Genomic DNA, 11,518 nt, shown 5'->3' on the forward strand with positions numbered 1-11,518 from the left:
CACAAACACAAGCCACAACTCAAAAATTCCAATCCGATTCTCCAGTTGATGCGCCGATTCTCCGATTCTCCACATGTATCTCAACTGATTCTCCAGATCCGGATCCGCTCTCGCACATCCGATTCCCCAGATCCGGCACCATAAAGTAAGTTTTTGACATTTATCTCACAAACTAGATTAGAATATTTTTCCTAATGTGAACACGAACATGCTCACTGTCATAAAATGCATCATCTAAATGCTGCATTAGGTTTCGTCTAAATGCTGCAATAGGTTTTAATATCTAATTTATTTTGATACTAACTTTGCAAACACACATATTAATAGACAAAATACTATATATTTTGTTTTAATTTGCAACTTTAAAATGTTTAAACTATTTAAGTTGTCACATGATTTAACCGATGACTGGTAAGACGACTAGTATCTTGTTCCTGTCCTAAACTGTTAATTCATTCTATAGTATTTTGGAAGTATTATGACTTTGTATATTAAAAGAACTATGCTTATTTGAATCATAATATGCCTTTGTGACGAGTGACTCGTAGGGAAGCCGTTAAGCGAGTTAAAATATATAAATGCATTGGCTTAACCAACTTAATTTCATGGAATTAGTTGACTATGGTTACTCATATGTTTGCAGGTAGGAGGAGGTAGAGGATGAAATTACGAGAATGTGGGCGAAAACGGCGAAGAAAACGGAGTTGAAACGAGAAAGATATAAAGAAAACAAGAAATTAAGGAAGAGCTCCACCGTGGTCCACGGTGTTGACCGTGGGCCATCGTCAAACGGGCACCAAAATAAACAGAAAGCACCGTATCATGGCATTCCGGGCACCGTAACTGAACCGTGGTCCACGGTGTTGACCGTGGCCCACGGTCCGACTCGTAATTTCCGAGTTTGGGCCACTTTTTAGGCCTTTTTTAGTGTCTTTTGAACTACTTTTTCACCTTGGCCGGCCTAGAGGCGATTTTGGAGAACAAAAACATTATTTTGGGTCTTGTATTGATTTGTTTTATGTCTGGTATTGTGAGAAACAAGTTACTTGATGCAAAGATGATCTCCCGAACCATGAGTGGCTAGTTACTTCGGTATTTCTCTCGAGATGTAAGGTTATTTGCAAAACACTTTTGTTTCTTGTTCTTGAACTTGGATTGATTATCTAAATGCTATGTTAGTATGATCTTGTGCTTGTGTGATTGTTTGTAGCTTGTCCATATTGTTTCCATCTAGCTTTTAGCCATATGTTCTTGGTGTCATTGGCAATCGAGATTGAGTGGAAAGAACTAGGGAGAATAGTATTGATTGATTGATTAAGTAGCAACCTCGCATTCTAGAAATCCGAGTACTTAGTGCTTGATTAATCACAACAATTGCATACACACAAAACCGAGATATTACGGTTTATCCATTGACCGTTAACAAAAGTGTTGAATAATAACCCGAACCCCGAGAAAAATACTTGTTTAATTATTCGTTTACAACTTTCATTTAGTTTAATTTAGTATAAAAAATCAGATCAAAACCAACTTGGAAATTACTTTGTGTCATTTACATTTATCTTAGTTTAATCGTTAAACTACTTGGTTACACATTTTCCACAAACTCTTCGTGTTCGATACCCACTTACTGCTATCTAATTTAATTGTATTTGGTTTAAGTTTGCATGAGCCTTCGACTTCACGTCACTTTGTTATTTTTTTTTTATGTTTTAGGTTATTAATTGAGACTTGAGTGATGTCTAGACTTGGTTCAAATGATGCAGAATTTCAAGCAAGTGCGGATACTCCAATGTCGGAAAAGGCGCCTAGTAGCGATGATGTCATAATAGTTAATGATGAAGATGAGAAGGCGAATGACACTGAAGAAAATAACGTGGTAGAAGAGGAAGGAAACAATGATAAAGATGAAATTCATTACACTAAACGGAAAAGAAAGTTGACATCACGCGCTTGGGATCATTTTCGTAAAATAACTGCTGCTGATGGAACTAAACTCCTTCAATGTATGCATTGTAATGAGAAACTGAAGGTGCCTAAGGATAGCTCCACTACACCGTTAATTAGGCATATGGACAATAATTTTCCGAAATTTAAAGCTGATGTTAAAGGACAGTTAAAGTTAAATGCATCTTCTGCAAATGCATCGGGTTCTTCATCAATGGTCAAAAACTGGAAATTTAGCAATGCTAAGATACGGGAGATATCATCCCATATGGTTATGGTGCATGAACTACCATTTAATTTTGTTGAGTATAAGTTGTTTAACGTGTTGATGAAGGAAGCTAATCCAGAATTTGAAAAGATCTCACGTGCAGCATCTCGACAAGATTGTATTTCTAGTTACGATCTTGGAAAGAAAAGAATTCAAAAATTGTTGAACAATGCCAAGCGTGTGAGTATCACAACTGACATGTGGACATCTCTTCAGACTATACATTACATGGTAGTTACATGCATTTTGTAGACTCGGATTTTGAGCTTCACAAATACATATTAAGTTTTGTAGATGTGCCTCCGTCGTATACCGGAGTAAACATCTATGATTGCTTATTTAAGTGTTTAAAAGATTGGAATATTGAGATGAAGGTGGCTACGTTGACTGTTGACAATGCCAAGACTAATGATGTGATAGCTCGAATGTTGTTGGAAAATTTAAATCATCAAAAGAAACTTCCTCTCGATGGGAAATTGTTCCACGTTCGTTGTTGTGCACACATTCTCAACTTGTTAGTTCAAGACGGTATATCAAAAATTCAGCATATAATTCACAAAGTTCGTGAGAGCGTGAAACATGTGGGTGCCTCTCCAGGACGATTGCATCTCTTTACTGAGCTCACCAAACAATTGCAACTGAAAAAAAAACATCTTATCTTGGAGCTACTACTTGGTGGAATGCAACTTATGCTATGTTATCCACGGCCTTGGAATTTAAAAAAGTTTTTGTTAATTATGCTGACCGAGAAAGTACATACAAGACATTGCCAAGTAGTGATAACTGGGATAAAGTCGAAAGTGTGTGCTCGTTCCTTTCACTCTTCAATGAGGCTACCAAAATAATTTCAGGTAAGCGTTCTCAATTACAGATAATATCATCATTTTTTTTAACATGTCAATATAATGACTGATGTGATGGTTAATCAATATTTAATCTAGATATTTTATTTTAATTATTCTTTAATATTGTAGGTTCCGAGTATCCAACTTCTAATTTATTTCTCAGCGAGTTATATGTTATAAAGGAAGCATTGGATAAAGTAGCTTTAAAGGAGGGTGATTGCATGAATTTAATGGCCCTTTAGATGAAAGGAAAATTTGATAAGTATTAGGGTTCTTTTAATATGTTGATTTCTTTTGGTGCTATTTTGGACCCTAGATATAAAATGGAGTTAATTAGTTTTTCTTTCAAGATAATATATTCTGAAGGTTTGTGGGAAGTAGAAGCTCAACTTGTTCGTGATGCTTTAGAGGATTTGTTTGAAGAATATGTTGTGGCGCATAAAGAATCCAATACTGTTCAATCCAACAGTGGAACCGGGATCAGAGCTAGTACTTCTAACAGCGCTAGCTTCACTACTTCTCGATTTAGTATGAACACAGGTAGTGCTAAGTTCGCCCAACATATTAGAAGTGTTAATACTGTTGAACGCGCGAAGTCAGAGTTAGCCACTTATTTGGATGAAGGAATATACTTGTGTGAGGCTGATACAAATTTTGATGCATTAAAATGGTGGAAGGAGAATAGGCATAAGTATAGAATTTTGTCTAAAATGGCGGCTGATATCTTATCCGTTCTGATAACAACTGTTGCTTCTGAATCAGCTTTTAGCGTTGGTGGGAGGGTTATCGACCCGCATCGTTCATGTTTAGGAACGAAGATGTTAGATACACTTGTTTGTGGAGCTGATTGGTATCATCATTATTATGGATTACATAAAAAGAAAACCAAGGTGATTTGCTTATTCTTTCAATTATAATCTCATTACTATTCAACAACTAACATATTTTTTCATTGCCAACTGTAGGAAAATGGCGATATTGCATACATCATGCTTGAATGAAAAACACGGTGAAGTATAAAATTATTGTGTTATTGGTTTCGCAAATATAATATGTACATTAGGACCACTAATAGCATATATCTCTTTTTATTATAGGTTAGCATGGAAGACTTTGGATAACACGTTTTGGATGAAACAAGGATGAACGGTTGATTTTTTGTTGGAATGATGAACTTTTTGATAGAATCTTGATGGATTCTTTTCATGTACTCATAAAAAACAATTTGGATGTAATTTTTGGATGATCAGATGCTGTTAATAACTGCTGTTAATGATTGTTCTTTTGTGTTCGTTTGTATTCATTTAGTGTTCGTTTGTGTTCATTTAGTATTCATATATGTTCATTTAGTGTTCATATATGTTCGTTTATGTTCGTATAAGTGCTTGTTTATGTTTGTTTAAGTGTTCGTTTACGTTCACGAACTGTTCGTTGAGGTTTTAAATGAACGAACATGAACAGGCCCACATTTTAAACAAACGAACACGAACATATATTTTATGTTCGTTTAAATGTTCGAGTTCGGTTCGTGTTCGTCTAAAGTTAAACGAACGAACACGAACATGCCCATGTTCGTGATCGATCGGATCGTTTACAGGCCTAGTGGTAAATGTGGTTTAATAATAAATTGGAGGGTGGGTGTTTGATCCCCATAAGAGGCTAAATAATATTTAGTTGTTAAAAATATATTATGTATTAGTATAAAATTTAATTCAGAGATTAAAATTGTTACATTCTTTAAAAACAAAGACCAATAAATACAAGTTTATAGAAAGTTTGCACGAAACCAAATATATATACAAACCGTAATCAAACCGATATAATTAACCAAACCTAATAAGAAATCGACGGCCTTTATAACTAGTTTCCCGACATGGTTTTGGTTTTGCTATCAACTAAAACCTGAGGAACCGAACTGAACCGATTGAAAATGAAAAAAATGATTTTAAATAATTTAAAAGAAAATAATTAAAGGTGTAACCCCCAAAAAAAAGATCCATGCGTTTAATAATCAATTAATTATTAACTAATTAAGGATATGCGTGCTAGAATTATAAGGGGGATTTTTTTCATCTTCCTCATGAGAGGTAGGCCTTCACCAAGGGCCCATATTGAGTCCATTTTTCTTTTTCTATGTAGTAGTACTTGATGAGTTTTCCAACTCAATTCATGAAGTTGTGTTGCGGGGCATGATCTTCGCTGATGATATATGTTTGTCGCAGAGAGTAACAAAGCCTGACTGTGAGGGTAGATTATTGGAAAATAGATTTCGAGATGACATATTTAAGGATTAGTCGTTTTAAGACTGAGTACCTAAATGTGACTTCAGTGGTACAAACAACAAAGAGGATGCCTTGGTCACCATCAAAGGCTAAGTGGTTCCATAGCCAACCAAGTTTAATAATTTAAGATCGTTTGTACAGAGCGATAAGGATAGATAGATACATAGCCCACCACGTTCAAGTAGGTTGGTGAGCAATCATAGTGGTTTTATGTAATAGAAGGTTCTCGACTACATTAAAGGAGAAATTTTACAAGGTTGTTTGACCAATTAACTGTGTTATACGATATGGATTGTTGGCATCAAAAAGACTCAAGCGCGAAAGTTGGACGCAGCTGAGATGATGATGCTATGGTGGATGTGTAGACACACATGTTGGACCGAATAAGATATGGGTTTTTTTCGGAAAAGATTTGGCTGACTAGTATATCGGATAAGATCAGATAAGGGTTGGTCCATTAAGGAGGTTCGGACATGCGAAGAGGAGATATACAATGACGCCATTTAGAGTTGTGTAAGCCCTCACTATGGAGATACGAGTATAGGTAGACCCAAACTAACTTGCAATGAGCGGATACTGCAAGATTTGCTAGACTTGAACCTTTATGAAGACATGGTAGAAAGTAAAACTTCGTGGAGACATAGGATCAAGTTAAAGACTTTAGGGGATTGTAACGTTTTGCTTAGCTTTATCTTTAGGGCTTAGTTTTTTCTTTAATTCTAATAACTTTTTGCATGGTTCCTTTTACTCGCCTCGGTATCTCTATGATATTTTATATGTTTGTATTATACTTTTTCGTTAGATTTATGATATTATCACATTGTGCTTCTTATATATGGTTTTGGAACCTGGAGGTCTATCCAGAAGTTGCCCATTTATCATTTATGATTGGGATATGGTTTGCCTATATCCTATTCTTCTCATATTCTACCTACAGTTTTGCTATGTGTAATATTTTACTGGGTATGGCTGTTATACTGGTGGTACCAAGATGTTTGATAAATGTGCCCACTACTCAAGGGGTGAAGGTTCAAGTTCTATGATGAACAAAATGATGCAGATTTAGAAGTAGAATCAGAAAGTGTGTGAATTTACTATTCTAACATAAAAAGAAAACTATAATTGGTTGTTTCTCTATCAGTCCAAAATTCTCAAGCTAAATTGTAAAACCAAAACAATCAAAACCAAAATGAACCAGTTGTGAAAACCGAATAGCGAAAGAACTGAAACAAAACGGTTTTCAAAATCTCAAAAACCGAAATTTTGATTTAATTCATACCCATCTCGAACAGAAACACCATCATTAACCAGGGTTCTAAGAGTAAAAGTAAGGGCAAATAGTGATTCGTAGGAGCATAATGAAAACTACATCCACTTATCAAGCCATACGGGTGAAAGGAGGAGAGGCCAAATCAAACCTCACCCCACCCCACCCCACCACCCCCATAAAAAAACTTTTATAAATGGGCTGACGTTACCAAGTTTGTGACCTTGTAGGGTTCCCTTATCAGAAGACCTCCACCAACAAATGGACGGTAATGATTAAGTCTTGAGTCATACTCAAAACCCTATCACAAGATTTATCTCTCCACTAACTAAACAACATGATAAGAACATCAGTATATATAAATAAGAACTCTAATTTAGTCCCACTCACTTCACCTCCAACACAAGAACATATATACAAAAAAGATAGAAAATGATGCAACAAGATGAGATGATGATGAGGAAAGGACCATGGACGGAACAAGAAGATGTTCAGTTGGTTTCTTTTGTAAACATGTTTGGAGATCGAAGATGGGATTTCATAGCAAAAGTTTCAGGTTTGAAGGTGGCGGGAGATACAAAAATGAAAAAATAGGTAGTAATATTTGATTAATGATAAGATTAAAGATTTTGTTGGTTAAAAAAGTTATGTGTAAACAAAAAAAGTAAACAGTTATATTATTCTTACAGACCCTATTAATCTCTTTTCTGTCTAACCTACCCAAATATGTATTTTTGGGGATTATTTTTCTTGAAATTTTAATTCTTTTAGGTTTAAAAAGAAGTGGCAAGAGTTGTAGATTGAGATGGGTGAATTATCTACACCCTGGTTTGAAAAGAGGCAAGATGACTCCTCAAGAAGAACTGAAAATTGTTGAGCTTCATGCTAAATGGGGAAATAGGTTTAAATTTTTTCTCTCTTTATTTATTATTTTATAATTATAATTATTTTAGGCATTTTGTTTTCTAAAGATTAATCATGAATTTTGTAGAGATTTTCTCTTTCACCTTCAAAGTTTAAGTTAGAAGTGTTACTTTTAACATCGACTGTATGAGTAGTTATTATCGGATAATGGCTTATAGTTTGAATCATTAAAATCCAACTAGTCTATTTTTAATTGATATTTCTTTATTTTTTAGTTTATAAATATCTTTCTAATCTATGATATTGATTTGGAACAAGTATACAGAACTTAGTATTTATTCTATATTCTCTGTTACTACTTTTCATTTAGTTCATGAACTTATAAAGTAGACCCGAATTATTCTTCCATTATTTTTGGATTAATATGCTCGGCATGTTTGCATCTTTGATTCTTTGAATGGTCTTGGTGTAGCTCGAATATATATGCCTTGAAGCAGTTTGAGGGTGAATATTGTAATTATAGATTAATTTTAAGTTAAAGTAATTGGATATATCACTTCCTGATTTTTAAACAATAACTAATTTATATGATAATAAATAATTGATAATAATTTAATAACTTGGAGGCCAATGTTTTTATCTGGGATTCAAGACTCATCATATAGTGGCCTTTATGGATTGTTGACAAGAAATGATAAAAAAAACAAGTTGTACTTAATTATATCCGTTTTTCTAGTGTTTATAAACCGTTGTTCGCTTATATATATGTATGTGATTAAAATATTAATGTGTAGATGGTCTAGGATTGCTCGAAAATTGCCTGGGCGAACTGATAACGAGATTAAAAATTATTGGAGGACGCATATGAGGAAAAAGGCACAAGAGAAGATAAGGGCATTATCTTCATCTCCGTCAGTGTCAAATTCATCTACCTATTCTTCAATTACTTGCAATCCAACTGTTGATTCCATGCCAATTATCGAAACTAAAGAAAGAAGCTTTTATGACACTGGGGGCTTAGAAATGGTGACCATCAACCATAAGTCGAAGTGTACTGCTACTAGCGTAAATAGCACTAGTGAAGGACAAGACGGGTATAATTCAATGGATGAGATATGGCAAGATATGGATTTATTAGAAGATGATGGTGTAAAAGTGTTATTGGTACATACAATGATATTGCAACTTCTCCCATATGGGATTATTCTCTCAACACATTGTGGATGATTGACGGTGAAGAGACGATAGGAAGCAATGTGTTTTTTCCCGACAACAAGCGAGCAATTTAGCACAAGGTTAACCGGCTTACGTAGTTCTTTAAGTTACATGTTTAATGCTTGTAAATACAAATAAATCCCTAGATTATGTATTATGCTATATTACGGAAGTAAAGCAACAAACCAAAAACATATGTTGAAAATTACCTCAATGTTACATTATTATGTTGAATTTTGGTGTAAACTTTAATGTAATCGAAATTACAAATTAAGATCAAAAGAATTTAATGAACTTACAGGAGGGGACGTGACACCCTATGGCAAGCTTCGAACCCATGTGGTAACACCGTTGCCACCTATGTACCGATACATGGCTTCAAATCCATGTGGTAAACCTTTGCCACATAAACCCACACCATTTTCCTTTTTACTTCCAACAACTAAATTAAAAACAAAAAACAAAAAAGTATTGACCGGTGTATTGCAGGATTGCATGATTGACCGGCGTATAGATAATACCTATGAATGCCTCTTCTCTTGATACAAGTGATGAAATATAGAATAATCTCTCGCATAAAGATGACTGAATTTATATTCTTAAAAGTATGACAAAATCTAAATTTGCTAATTTAACCAAACCAAATTAATAATGAACTCAAAACTTAACATGAATCCACACTAAATACATATAAAAGGCTATGATAGTTGCTTCACAAATTTACTATTTCCTTTCTATAATATTTTAAGTCTATGAAACAACATCTTAATGCATGGACGTTTTTGTTATTATATATGAGTACCGGCCGTCATTAACTTTTCAACATGGCTTCCTGAAATTTAATAATTAGTTTATGGCTTTAGACCCTACACGTTACTATTTGTTTTTTTTTGTTCAACCACTCTTGACACACTCACAAACATTTTCTTTTTCTCTTAAAACATTTAAAATATGATTTTTTCTTAAAAAAAAAATACAATTGCGACATGTTCATGTTTATCTACATTTAAGAAAGGATTGGGAAATGTTGACAATATTAGATTTGGTAAATCCAAATTAATATTACAAGACACAGACTAACAGAGTACATAATGGTATCGAGGAGTTTAGTTAGTAAGACTAATGCCAATTTGGTAAATTCATAATTTGGTGAGATATATGATAGATAACATGCTAAAGGCATAATGAATATGTGTTTATTGTGAACTGATAATTGTGTCATTCGAAGACAAACAATAGGATTAGATTCAAGTTGAGATCTAAGGTTAAAGTCGTCGGAGACAATATACACAAATTATTAACGAATTTTTTTTTTTGAAAGGGGGGACCAAGTTACAATAGCTAATCACTTGAAGGTTGGAATTTTTTTTTTTTTTTCAAAATGGAGGTTACCTCCCTTTGTAATGACGAGGAGTTTTGAAAATATAGGGGTGTCAGGTAGTGTTCAGATATTGCAATAACCTTTGTATGTACGAGGTATCTCCCCTCCATTTGTAATGATGGGGACTGCAAAAAGTAACTCCCCTCCATTTGTAATGGCGGGAAGTATGAAAAGGTTATCCCCCTCCATTTGTAATGATGGGGAGTCTGAGGTGCTGTTTGTTTTTGAAGACAAAAACTGTCTGCAATCTGATTTCATGTTTGAAACCGAAGATGTGGTCTGAAGGTTTGCAATCTGAAAATATAATACTGTTTGTTTTATAAACTGGGTATCGTCTGCATATGCTGAAAATTAGTTACCTATCATACGTATCACAGTAGATATAAGTCATTTAACGTCTGTAGACTAGTAAAATAGTTGGTGGTGGGCGGTGGACGGTGGTGGTGGCGGACGGTGGGTGGTGGTAGTGGACGATGGTTGTGGCCGACAGGAGGGTGGTGGTGGTGGTGGTGATGGACGGTGGTGGTGGGTGGTGGTGGGTGGTGGGTGGTGGTGGTGGTAGTGGACGGTGGTTGTGGCGGACGGTGGGTGGTGGTGGTGGTGGACGGTGGTGGTGGCGGACGATGGGTGGTGGTGGTGGCAGACGGTGGGTGGTGGTGGTGGCGACGCACGATGGGTGGTGGTGGGGGTGAACATTGAGTGTTGGTAGGATGTTAAGAAGTGTGAAGATGTGTGAAGATGTTAAACAATAGATTCTTTTTTAAGACCATAAAAACAGTTTGCAGATCTTATTTAAAAAAAAATAAACAGTCTTCAGAAGCTTATGTCTGCGCGCCCGCAGACATAAGCCTCCTGTAAATATTTTAAACAAAAACAAACACCACTTGAATGTTGTTAAATTGTACATCAAGTAAATTCTTCTAATCATTATTTCAATAATATTCTTTTTTTTAAACCACACTCTAGTTTCTGTGTAGTTATACTCACCTAGAGGGCCGGTTGTAGGCATAGCCGAAGTATGTTTATGGTTAATGGCGGTTGGGATCATAATAATACATTTTTTATGTGTTGTTTGAATTTGCAAATGGTTTTAATGATAAAAAGGAAATAATACATGTGATTTTATAATGCGTGTTAGGTATATTGCATGGAAACCAAAATTAAATGTCTTTTGGAGAGAAAAAATTAAAGAGGACACTGGTTTTGGATACAGAGAGTTCAAAAACACCATTTTTCAGCATATGCAAAGTCTTCTCCATCTTTTTCAAACGGCCCACCATTACAAATGGAGAGAAGATAACTTTTTCTTACTCTCCACCATTACAAATGGTGAGGAGTTACTTTTTGCAGTCCCCGCCATTACAAATGGATGAGAGATACCTCGTACCTGCAAAAGCGCTTACAATCTCTGAAAACTGACTGGCACCCTATATTTTCAAAACTCCTTGC

General features: G+C 35.0%; 2 pseudogenes across 1 annotated transcript; both read left to right on the forward strand.

The window, feature by feature from the left end:
- The first annotated feature begins 1,738 nt into the window (after positions 1–1,738).
- Positions 1,739–4,061, forward strand: LOC143576049 (zinc finger BED domain-containing protein RICESLEEPER 1-like; annotated as a pseudogene).
- A 2,980-nt stretch (positions 4,062–7,041) lies between these two features.
- LOC143575951 (transcription factor MYB48-like) lies at positions 7,042–8,892 on the forward strand (annotated as a pseudogene). Its single transcript, XR_013142862.1, has 3 exons — positions 7,042–7,165; positions 7,381–7,510; positions 8,268–8,892. The product of XR_013142862.1 is annotated as a transcription factor MYB48-like (transcript).
- Positions 8,893–11,518: the final 2,626 nt, after the last annotated feature.

The sequence above is a fragment of the Bidens hawaiensis genome, unplaced genomic scaffold (genome assembly GCF_021521415.1).
Source record: "Bidens hawaiensis isolate Kalapana, Puna unplaced genomic scaffold, B.hawaiensis_p1.1 tig00001433_1, whole genome shotgun sequence".
NCBI classification, from domain to species: domain Eukaryota; kingdom Viridiplantae; phylum Streptophyta; class Magnoliopsida; order Asterales; family Asteraceae; genus Bidens; species Bidens hawaiensis.